This window comes from Prionailurus bengalensis, chromosome A3 (genome assembly GCF_016509475.1).
Source record: "Prionailurus bengalensis isolate Pbe53 chromosome A3, Fcat_Pben_1.1_paternal_pri, whole genome shotgun sequence".
NCBI classification, from domain to species: Eukaryota; Metazoa; Chordata; class Mammalia; order Carnivora; family Felidae; genus Prionailurus; species Prionailurus bengalensis.
Genome location: NC_057354.1, coordinates 95,522,382 through 95,534,673, shown reverse-complemented (window position 1 = coordinate 95,534,673; position 12,292 = coordinate 95,522,382). Strand labels below are relative to the sequence as shown.

Sequence of the window (12,292 nt, the reverse complement as noted above, 5' to 3'; positions counted from 1 at the left end):
ATTCTGAGACTTCTATGCCATGTTAGCAAGCTTTCACTTTGTCAACCCTACTTCAGACAATGAAGAGTCATCAAGAGTTTGAAACATGAGAGTCATACAATCCTGGTTGGTTTTAGAAAGCTTCCTCTGGCAGTTAGGGAATTAGCTTTGGCAGGACTAAAAGGAGAATTCTTCAGAGCAATTGCCAAGCCTTTAGAACCCCCCCAAAAAATGGGGAGAGTACAAGATCGTATTTATGCAGATAAAGAGTACATACTGCAGGACACAATTCAACCTGCAAAATTTGAAGATATACATCCTATGAGAATAAAGAATAAACCATCAAAGATAAAACCTAAATTTATAGCATGGGCAACATGCACAGGGCAGGAGCCAGCAAGCTATATCCTGGATGTCAGCTTCCTATTTTGTAAATAAAGTTTTATTAGAACACAACCAGGCCTGTTCATTTACATACTGGCCATTTTCACACTACAATGGCAGAACTGAAACGTTTGGACAGAGACTGTGTGGCCCACAAAGCTTGGAATATTTATGACTGATCCTTTAAGAAAACATTTGCTGACCTTGACAATCATAAAAGATAGCAGGTGAAGAAGAGTAGGTTTAACATGCCTGTGTTTCGTTTATGTGGAAAAGTCTGGTGGAAAGTTGGCTGCAAGGGTATGAAAAAGGGCCATCTATAAAGATGCAGGACCATCAGAATAAAGGCGGCAGCAGAAGCCATGAAAATGGATACAATATCCCCAGGGAAAATAACAGCATGAATAGTGAGTCCAAGACACAACATCAGGAAGCCCTCAATGTATAATAGACAAAAGGAGCTCACAAATGATACTAAGAATGGCCAGAGAGTTCTGACTAGATCCCAGAGATTTCATGAGCACAGTTGACAAAACAGTAGGGAAGTCTACAAAGAGAGCAAGTAAGATCAAGCCTGAAAATACCCATTGAGTTTGAAAGCTAAGAAGTTACTAGTGATAAATCAGGCATCCATGTGTGCATATCTGTGGGCTGTACACATTTACAAATACATTAATCCAAAAGCCACAGACTCAATGTAAAATAATAGAAGCAATCTGACTAATGTTGAAACAAAACAAAAAAAATTGCAAATTTATAAAAATTATTTAATATGTTTCTGAAGGTTCTAGAAAACAGGAAAGGTAAAGAATGGGCATTAAAAGTTGAAAGAAGGGGTGCCTGGGTGGCTCAGTCGATTGGGCGTCCAATCCGGCTCAGGTCATGATCTCACGGTATGTGCATTCAAGCCCCGCATCAGGCTCTGTGCTGTAGTTCAGAGCCTGGGGCCTGCTTCGGATTCTGTGTCTCCCTCTCTCTCTGCCCCTCCCCCACTCATGCTCTGTCTCTATCAAAAAATGAATAACCATTAAAAAAAATTTTTTTTAAGTTGAAAGAAGAAGATAAAATAATTTTTGGAGATGTTATACCTAGTAACTTGGAAAAAATAAGAATCAACCAAAAACTCACTACAAATTAATTTTTTCACAAAGCCACTTGTATCAATATGCAAAATTAACTGCCTTCATATATACAAGGAATATCCAATGGTAAGACCCAATTTACAATAACAAGAATTGCAAAACAAAACACAAGGAAAAAAATGCACTTAGATGTCCATTAGAGGAAGCAAGTAATGTGCTTAAGGAGAGAAGTAATTGTCCAGCCTCAGAGCAAAATGCAGAGCTGAAATTGCAACACATTCCCTACAGCTCCAGAGTCTATGATCTAGCCACTGCATTACATTGTTTCTTTCATGTATCCTTTGGCATGCATGATGCCAATCACCATGAGGAAATTAATGAAATAACCACTTCATCTCAGATACTCAATGGTGGTAGTACATGGTTGTTTTATACACTTTAAGAAGGTATGCAAACAGTCAACGATTACCAGGGATAAAAGCTCTCAAATGCTAGTTCATCCTATTTGTAATTATTCATCTGTTTCAAAGTAGTATGCATGTATTATATTTGTCCTACCAAGAGGTGAAACACAAATATATCTTAGTCTTTCTTTGGCCCGGAATTAACTATCTTTAAGCTGAATTTGTATCTAATTGCACTCAAAGCCATAACTAAGCAAGCATGACATACCAAGTAAAATCTGGAGCATAACAGTAAAGTGTTTAGCTATAGTTACACCAGAAGAGAGACTCTAGCATAGGGGCACCTGGGTGGTTCAGTGGGTTAAGTGTCCGACTTCGGCTCAGGTCATGACCTCAGGGTTTGTGAGTTTGAGCTCCTCATGGGGCTTGCTGCTGTCAGCCTAGAGCCTGCTTCAGATTTTGTGTCCTCCCCTCTCTGCCCCTCCCCTGCTCGTCCTCTGTGTCTCTCTCTCTTAAAAATAAACATTAAAAAAGAAAGAAAAAGAAAGGCTCTAGCATATACCTAACTCCAATGGAGTGGTTTTATACTCACATATTAAGTTCCCAAGATTCTTAATGCCCAGATGAGAAAGGTCAAACTTTTTTTTTTCTTTAGGAACCAAGAAACTGCTTGTTGAAAAGTGGGACAAAATTTTACTTATGATCTTCAGATTTTCTGGCTCTCAATGTCAGTTAAACCCTTTAGATAATAACTTAGTCATCTCAAATACATACAGAATTTTCAAAATTCCAAAAAAGAAAACAATTTTATGAAATAAATTATGTACTGATTTAATGATTCATTGCCCCAAGTCTAATCTTATAAACATGGAAAAGGCCAAAAGCAAATGCTAATGGTATGAGAAAATCCTGTGGCTTTCTTAGTTGTCTGTGACAACCCGGGAAGATAAATGTGTCCTGGGATTTTTACTACCTTCATAGTTCAAGGTAGCAACCAAAAAAAAAAAAATAATAACTTGTGCTGTTCTACCTCATATACACCAGACCCTCACCAGCTGCTGTGCAAAGTAACTATTCTGAATCAAACAAGTAGGAAACAAAGTCAACAGGCCTTTGTCCAGTTATTCACTTTCCTTTTCTGAAGATCTTAAAAAAAAAATCTGAAGGAAGATAACATCAGTCAGACTCATTCTTTTAAAGAAGCAAGTCATTCTGATATGAAGTAATTAAAGCAGTTAATCAGGAAATCTCAAGAACAAGGCATGGTTAAGTGAGGCGCTATGTCTCCTTTAATTATTCTGAGCTTTTCCCAGGAAAAAAGAAAAAAGAGCTTTTTCCCAGAGAAAAAATGTGTACGTGTCTTCACTTCCTTTCCCCTGTACCTTCATCCTCCGCTCACTCCCCTATTTGACTCTGCAGATTTAAGTCGTTCACCTGGTCTCCGGGATCACTGGGCAGGTCCTGTTTCACTTCTACCACAGCCCTTCCTTCCTTCCTTCCTCCCTCCCTGTCTCCCTAGTTTAAAATTCGACAGTCCCTCTGTTTTGAAAGAGTACAAGGCTGTTTTGTCTGGCGGCCACAGGGCCTTAGCCTCGGTGAAATTTGAAGAGACTGAGTGTGCCTAGGGAAACCCAAGTTTTGGGTTAGTTTACAGCTTCATGCCTCTTAGAAATGGTCTAGATCACAGAAGGTCTCAGAGAGCCCTAGTGGGATTAAGGTGTGTTAACACATCTAATGTTATTGCTGTATTAATTATTGTGAAATACTGATGCAATCAGAAACAAAACAAGTGAGCAAATCCTGGCAATACTTATTAACTATTTACTACAGTGTTATCTAAACGAGGTCTGTTATCCCCTTAACAATATCTGACTAGTAACCCCCAAGGCAGTCTCTGAGTTGCCCATTAAAATGTCTACTGACAAAGGGAAAATAATGGAATTTCATAGCACTGACAATGGAGGATGAAAGCCAGCTATGGACAATGAAGCATGATCATAATTCTGACTCCAAGTGCCTTAAATACTTCTTTTAAAGACTGAAGTCTAAGATAAAAGCATAAATCAAGACCACTTTAATAAATTAACTGGGGTTTCTAAATCAAAAGCATGTTATTCGTTCAGTGTTGAACATTCATTCTCCCTGTAGTGTATCAATAATTAACACAGAAACATTTTCATCTTTTCATTCTGTGCCAAGCTCTCCTGATGAGAATCTTTCTATCTTTGCAGGAAAAGTTTCTCTTGGCCTAATTGAGGTAACATTTGGAATGGAAAACATTAAGGACTTTGAGTTTTAATTATCTATGTTTTATTAAGCTACAAAAACAAACAAACAAAAAACCTCTAACCTTCGTTTTAGATTTGACTTAAAATTGCACAGTACCTTATTGATTTCCTCTCTTTCTTCTCAGGCATATACTTAAAAATAAACTAATTATTCCATTTATGTACTTAAGATATTATTTGCAATTAAACAGCTCAGTTTAATTGGAAATAAATGACAATGATAATGACTTGATAATTATACAGCACGTTTTATTCTTAGGTATTTAATTTTTTTTTAAGAGAAATCTAAGCGCACAGGAATTTCATTTGAGAGGAGAAACTGATTATTTAGGAAGACAGAGTTATTTACTAAAGTTAAAGCACAAAAAACAATGAGTGAAAGTCCAGTTATGGGATGTCCCTACCTGACGTTGTAGGCCAGTGGAAGCTGGCTGCATTTTCCCTAATCCCACCTGTGAATGTTGCTGAGTTGCTGTGGGCGTTTCATGACCATAGTTTCAAGTTCTGACAAGAACAGTGGTTGACAACTAACCACAGTAAAGCAGGGCAAAGGTAATCATCCTTAGTTTTACCTTATGCACTGACAGGAAAGCCAGTGTCCAAAATGCATTTAATTGAATCAAATATTTAGAGAGCCAAAAAAAGAAAACTTACTTTACCCTCTTGCTGAAAATACAGTCACAGTCTCTTTTCTCTCCTTCAACTCTCTACATTGTCAACTTTTTTGTTTTAAGGTTATTTATTTTGAAAGAGGAGAGAGAGAATCCCAAGCAGTCTCCGTGATGCCAGCAAAGAGACTGGGCAATGCAGGGCTCTATACCAGAAACTGTGAGATCACAACCTGAGCCAAAATCAAGAGCAGGGTGACTGACTGAGCCACCCAGGTGCCCCAACCATCTTTTTAATTCAGCTCTCATCCTCTCTGCCCTGCACGTGGGACTTACCACAATTTGCCATCCACTCCTCAAGTTGACTCGCCATGCTTAACAAGCTCTGCTTTACTGTGGTTCTCCTTATACCCCTCTCAGGGCTCCTCCTCTTGCTTCTTCCTCATTTCTTCTTCCTCACTCTACCCCAGTAGCTGGTATATCGCAAGGTCCTGCTCCTTGTCCTCAGAAGTTCTCTCAACACCTCTTTCTTAGAGAGCTCAATGCTTTCCATGCCTTAGCCACCACCTGCTTGTGAATGAGAACTTAAGTTCCACGTGCAGTTCTGACCCTTTGAGACCCAGACCCTTATTTATACTTACAGCTGGCTGCACACTGAACATTGCCATAGGGATGTCCATCACCTCAAGCATAACATGTTTAAGAACAAATTCCTCACCCTCCAAAGCCTAATGTCCTCATTTCTATGGAAGAAAAGCAGAATCAGGAGGGAAACAGAAACCAATAATCTCGCTCTATAGTCTCCTGGTGCACTAACGAGAAACCAGAATCAGTGAGGAAATCTCACTCTACAAAAATAAAGGCAAGGCATCTCAAACAGGGTAAGTGACTTGAAGACCACACAGTGAAAACCTCCAGTCTCTGCCTCCAAAGCCCCTGTACTTGGAGCCACATCTTCTCGGGGACTTTTGTTGAAACATCAAGCATCAGGAGAATCTAAGGCCAGGGGTTAAACAGTACAGAGTTAGACGGTGGGGATTCAAATCCTGACCGCAACTCCTGTTAGCTGTAACTTCTAGCTGAGCAGGCTGCTTAAATGATGAGGGTTTCTTCATTTGAAAAATAGAACTAGCAGCATATCAGTATCTAGACTGTAGGATTGCTAATAATTTATGTAAAAAGCTTGAAGAGTATAGGACACATAGAATTAATAAATATTAGCGATTAGGACATTTTAAATAGCTTTCTTAATGTAATAGTGCATATTTCCATTGTCATTATGTTCTCCATTCACTATTCAGACCACTATCACCTCCCATTGATTCCACTATCAAGACTCCAAATTTGTCTCTTTTCTTGTGCAACTCTTTTCCCCCCAACAAACCACTCTCAAAATTCTGTTGAATCATATTACCCCACTGGCCCCAAATCGTCAATGCCTCCCCAACTACCTAATCACCAACCATCTGACAATTTAAGATGCTATAATCTCACCTGGTGGTTCTCTATTTCCATCATCTCCTTTGAAAATATGTCAAAATCCCCTATATAACTAAGCCATGTGTTACAATTTTCCTCCAATCAGGATGTCATTTTCAGCAAGTATAGCCAAAAGAAATTCAAGCTCACGATGATTACTTCATGTTCAAGGTCCCCCCACCCCAGCCTTCAAGATTCTCAACAATTTGACACCAGTCCCTGCTTCTCAAACTTCATCCCCCAGGACTCCCCTCGTGAACCACTGGATCCAGCCACAGAAGTCCCCGACTGCCTCACTCCATCCCCATGATGTTTCATGTGTTCCCACAGTTAATTATTCTGTTAAATGTTCCAGTGCCTTCCTCCTTGTTGCTTCTGTGAAGCTCCCATTGGACCCTTCTCAGGTAAGACTCCTCTGCGTGTACAAGGTTCTCTCAAGTCCCATTATTGAACTCCTTGTCATTTATCCAGCCTACCCATATGACTCTTATGTGACATTATTGTTAGTGGTGTATTGTTAGTGGTTAGTTATGTATTGTTAGCGGTGTGTGTGTGTGTGTGTGTGTGTGTGTGTGTGAGACAGAGAGAGAGAGAGAGAGAGAGAGAGAGAGAGAGAGAGAGAGAGAGAACGCACACACACCGATTAGGAAGCTTTCCTTACAATTGAGTATCTTCTGGACCCAGCTGAGTGCTTCACACACAAGCAGATAAATACTTGATGATTAACAGATGATTTAGGGTTCATAAACAAAAATATCATTTTTCCTACTTTTATCAAAAGGCGTCTGGAGCATTACATGGCACTATAGTGAACCTAGTATTTGCAGATGAATCCAGGTGGGTGGCCCTTCAGTCAGGGAAGCACCTATTGGTCTACCCTGATATTTGACGTGGCTCAGTGAGCTTGAGATTCAGAATTACTGACATGGGGTACATCACCTCTTGTGATGACAAACGTCACTTCCGTGGTCAGTGTGAGGCAGACTAGCTGAGGCCACTAAATCCTCCAGTTGGTGAACCGCCACTGTAAAATCCTTGATCCCAATTTATCTGAAAAAGGAGCTTTTCTGAACTTCCAGAGGGTAGGAGCTACACCAGTAAGCATTCACAACGTGTGCACCTAAGTATAGACGGTTTATGTGAAGAGGGGAGTGTTACTGAGAGCAGCAACGTCACATACTTGAAAGTCTCACATGCAGGTTTGATTAAACCAGGGTCAGTTAGCAATGGCTTATGAGCCAAGTTAGGCCTGGCTATGCATTTTTGTATGGTTTATGGGCAAAGAATGTCTTTTACATTTATTTATTTAAATTCTTTTTTAGAGGGGGCACCTGGGTGGCTCAGTTGGTTAAGTGTCCTACTTCGGCTCAGGTCATGATCTCCCAGTCTGTGAGTTAGAGCCCCGTGTCAGGCTGTGTGCTGACAGCTCGGAGCCTGGAGCCTGCTTCGGATTCTGTGTCTCCCTCTCTCTGACCCTCCCCTGTTCATGCTCTGTCTCTCTCTGTCTCAAAAATAAAGGTTAAAAAAAAAATAACAGTGTCCCAAGGCCACTGCTAGATCCCATCATTTAAAAATAAATAAATAAATAAATAAATAAATAAATAAATAAATAAATAAATAAATTCTTTTTTTAGAGAAACTACTCAGACAACGGGCCACTTTCCTCTTAGTCCCCCAAAGGAGGAGGGAACAATCATCAATGACAAGGGCAGCTGTAGAAACAACACCCAGAGTCAGCTTCACAGTCAGGAAGGGCACTATTCCTCCTCCTCATGCTTTCAGGGACTCCACACTTAGAGAAACTTCTCTAGTGACAAACTTTAGAAACAATCCCTGAAAGTACAGTCTTCACATGTCCAATCATTGAAAAATCCATGGTCCTACCAACACGTCCCAGTTCTATCTAAAATTCCCTCCACTGTGATGTCCTTAAATATAAAAAAAGATTAGGGGCGCCTGGGTGGCTCAGTCAGTTAGACATCCGACTTCAGCTCAGGTCGTGATCTTACAGTTTGTGAGTTTGAGCCCTGCGTCAGGCTCTGTGCTGACAACTCAGAGCCTGGAGCCTGCTTCAGATTCTGTGTCTCCGTCTCTCTCTGTGCCTCCCCTGCTCGTGCTCTCTCTCTCTCTCACACTCTCTCTCAAAAATAAATAAATATTAAAAAAAAATTAGCAACAAGAGAAAAGAATGAAGATATAACACGAACCCAAGAATTCAGCAACTGCATAATTCGTTACTGGATTATCAAAGGTTGAATTTTTTTTTTTTAGTTTAATAATAGGAGAAACAAACTTCTTATCCCAGAAATTAGTTACACTACAGGTCTGTGGTTTGGAATGTTAAATTATCCATTTAAAACAGAAAGTCAATTTATATTTCTCAGAAGCAATTATGACTTAATTACTGTTATCAACCTAATAAATTACTAGGTGATTTCCACAAACTGGTTATACACTCAAATTTCATGTCTGATGAAAGAATAATTGTATCAATATTCTGCAAATATGAAAAGGAAATTGGCTCATTGGTCACAAGGGAAAGGCATACACCTTGAGTGTAAACTCATCTATCTTTTTCTGTCTTTTTTTAAGCAGGCAAATTAAAATGGGAAAGAAACAGTTTGTGTCTCACAGGAATAATGTGCAATATGTTAATTGCTTTTCAAATACCATAGCATGGCTCAAAAAATATTCTTTGTGTCTAATGAGAATGTCATGTACTCTTGTGAACTCTGTATTTTAATGTACATCTACTGGCAACAAGTTCAATTACATAGATTCTTTTTATAACACAAGAAAACAGATACCTGAAAAGGGTTAACCCAACCCAGAAGATCATGAATTTCTTTTGGAACATAACAATGGTCATGAAGACATGGAACATCTATTGTAGAGAATATAGCATATGGCAATAGTCCAGAAAGCTAAGAAGAAATTTTAAGTGGATAAATCATAGCCACTAAGATCAAAACAGTGAGCATATTCATTTCGGTACCCATTCAAGAAACATTTATGTCATGTCTGTGTGCTAACTGTGCAGATGAAAATATAAATGAGACCTGGTTTTTAATCTCCCCGTGCTCACATTTGGAAACATGAAACCAGAGACATAGTAACATATTTAATATTAATATGCACCAAGTATAATACTAACATCAAAGTAACAGTGGTTTCATTGTTTAGAGAATTAAGCTTCAAAAACTAAGCTACTCAAAGACAGAGGAATATAAATATATTAGGTTAAAAAGAGAAGGAAGTTCAGACAGAGAAAATACCATGAGCGGCAGCACACAAACGAAATAGCCACTCTACATCTGACAACAAACAATTGTAACAGAACATAGAATGGAAGGCAAAGAAAAGTAGGATAGGAAATGAGAGAGATAGTCAGGGGCCTACTGAAATAATTTGATGCCATGCTAAGAACTTTAAAGTTTATCCTGAAGATGGAATTTTGCTGGTAAATAATGCAAAGCACCCTGTTTGTATTTTTTCAAAGGCAGACTGTCAGAGATAATGGAATATAAGGGAAGAAGTTGGGAGGGGGGGCAGGACAAGCAGTTAGGAAATTATCGCAATGATCCAGGCAAAATACATGGGCCTGAACTAGCCAGTGGTCAAAGATGAAGGTGTGAGACCAAAGCAAGAGTTGTAAAAGGAACTGAGTCAGAGGATTTCAAGATAAACTGAGGAGGAGAGTGGAGAAGACTCTCAATTTTCTGGACTGAATGATCACATTAAAAAAAAGATAGTACCTTTAGCTAAAAGAAAAATACAAGAAAATTTAGCATTGATTAGAGATTAAAAAAAAAACACAACAACAACTAGATTTAGTCTGAGAACCTTTTTAGATGCTTGAAGTCATCCAAATTAACATGTCACATATGCAGCCGGACATAAGTCTGGAGCTCGGGAGAGGTTGGTACTAGAGAAACACATGTAGGGTACAAGAGATTCCAAGAAAAGAGGCCGTTTAGTGGGAATCAGGTGGGGCAAAGGACAGAGCTCTAGGGAAAAGCCTTATTTAGGTGGCAGGAAAGAAGAGAAAACCAAGGATACTGAGGTATAATGGTCAGAGGCAAGAAAAAAATGAAGCAAAATGAGGTTATTCATGGAAGTCCAAGGGAACAGGATGTTGAAGGAAGAAGTCATCTGTGGAAAGAGATGCTTTAGGATGACAAGGGTTAGCTCCAAAGTTAAACATACCCAAGTGGCTGGTTCCTAAGGCAGATGGCTTGATGACTTTAAGCTCTCCAAAATCGAAGATTCCAAGATAAAAGATATATTGATTCTAACCTTTGACCTTGCTAAAGTACATGGCAAGGTCAAATAGCTATTATTCTATTGCTATAATTATTATGTATCATTTTAAATTATGTATGATATTAAATTATTATTATATTAAATTATTAAATTATTATCAACAACTTTTCACTATATCAGTACCTTTTCTCCTTCCTTAAATGTAAGTTCTGACAGTAATCACAACCCTTTGGCCAAACTGACTGACTCACTTGGCCTCATCTGCTATCCAGCAGGTACTGTCATTCCTTCATCCATATTCTTAATTTTACAAACACTGCTTGAGAGCTTACTAAGTGTGAGGCAGTGTTATGTACCAGAACTGAAACTGCTACCACAAAGTAATTTCTTTAAAGGGACACAATTCAAAAGGATAGGAATTATTAAAACACATGAAAAACTTGGACATCTGCTGCTTCTTTCAACTGTTCATGAAAAACTCCATGTGGAAAGGCATGGGTTGGAGTTGCTTGAAAGACAGGAAAAGTCTTATTACTTTTCAGCAATCTGCTAAGGAAAGGCAGCTGTGTTAGCTTTGTTGGCTGGATAAGGGCTGTTTACCTCAGCGTGTAGTACTAATTGTTAGTTCCTTTTGGTCTCTTCTTTTAGTCTCTCTCAATTTATTGATATTGCTATGTTCTTTCTGCCACTGAGACTCCTCTTGCTTTTCCCTATAGCCTCTCACCCCTCACCCTTGCCAACATCTCAATGGAAAAATTAATGGCTCAGCTCTCCCCCCACTTATCTATTCTGCACATGGCACCTGTGTAAGGCCTGTACGACATGAATTTAAACTATTAACAATGTGTGTGGTTTTGCCACAGCTATTTATCTGCTAGAATATTCTGCTCCAGCCTGGCAGCAGTTACGTGATGATAAAATTAGCCCTTCCTTACTGTAATTTACAAGGCTGTGCAAAGCTTAAGTATGGCACACAGATAGAAAATTGCATAGGAATTCCAAAGGATCTCTCCACTTTTCCCCAGTCCATTCCTGCACACAGATACCCTCCAGGTACTGATTTTAAATTAGTTACTCCTTACATAGGAATATAAAGAGTGGTCACTAAAGGATGACTATTTTATCGTACATAACAATTATGCTCAGATAAAATTAATCTGTGTGCAATTCATATTTGCATAATTATAAATGCACAATCATAAATAAAACACAATGGACTTCAGAGGACCACAACAAACAAACTGCAGAATTAGTATTATTGGCATTAGTAAAAGAAATAGATGGTAAATCAAAGTTACTTGACATGATTTGGGAAACTATTTGACAGGTTTGGGTCTAACACAAGTACACACCAGTTTTATACCTTATTTTTTAGCATAGGTTTCACCAATAATAAAACTTTAATTCGCTTTTTCAAGTGTGTGGCAATTTGAATGCAGTTCTTTACCTTTGACTATAAATATCTAATATTGTAGAGTCTATTTCAGAAGATTTGTCAATATCTACTGAATTTATAATATAAAGTTTGTTAAAGTAGCAAACCTTGAAACTCAGTATCTAACTTTTAACCAAAGAACTGAATGTAGATCATTTTCCAAAAAGAAATCAATGTTAAAAAATTTTTAATGCAAAAATTTAATAAAAACTGTATCTCACTAGCACCTGGGTTAACTCATGTTTTAGTATTTGCCTCAACCAGTCTACAAAATGTTTTTGTAGATGATGCCATTAATTCTAATAACCAACCTAGGTAACCATTTTACCAATGGAGACACGAAGGCTTAGAGACCTGCTCAAGCACCAGG

General features: G+C 38.6%; 1 protein-coding gene and 1 non-coding gene across 5 annotated transcripts in view; both read right to left on the bottom strand.

Annotated features, from left to right (window-relative positions):
• CTNNA2 (catenin alpha 2) overlaps nt 1-12,292 on the bottom strand; it is a 1,115,456-nt gene that overhangs the window by 721,634 nt on the left and 381,530 nt on the right. The gene's annotated exons all lie outside the window — the stretch shown is intronic.
• On the bottom strand, nt 7,863-8,073 carry LOC122467459. The gene has a single exon (XR_006292974.1). It is a non-coding gene; the product is annotated as a small nucleolar RNA U3 (small nucleolar RNA).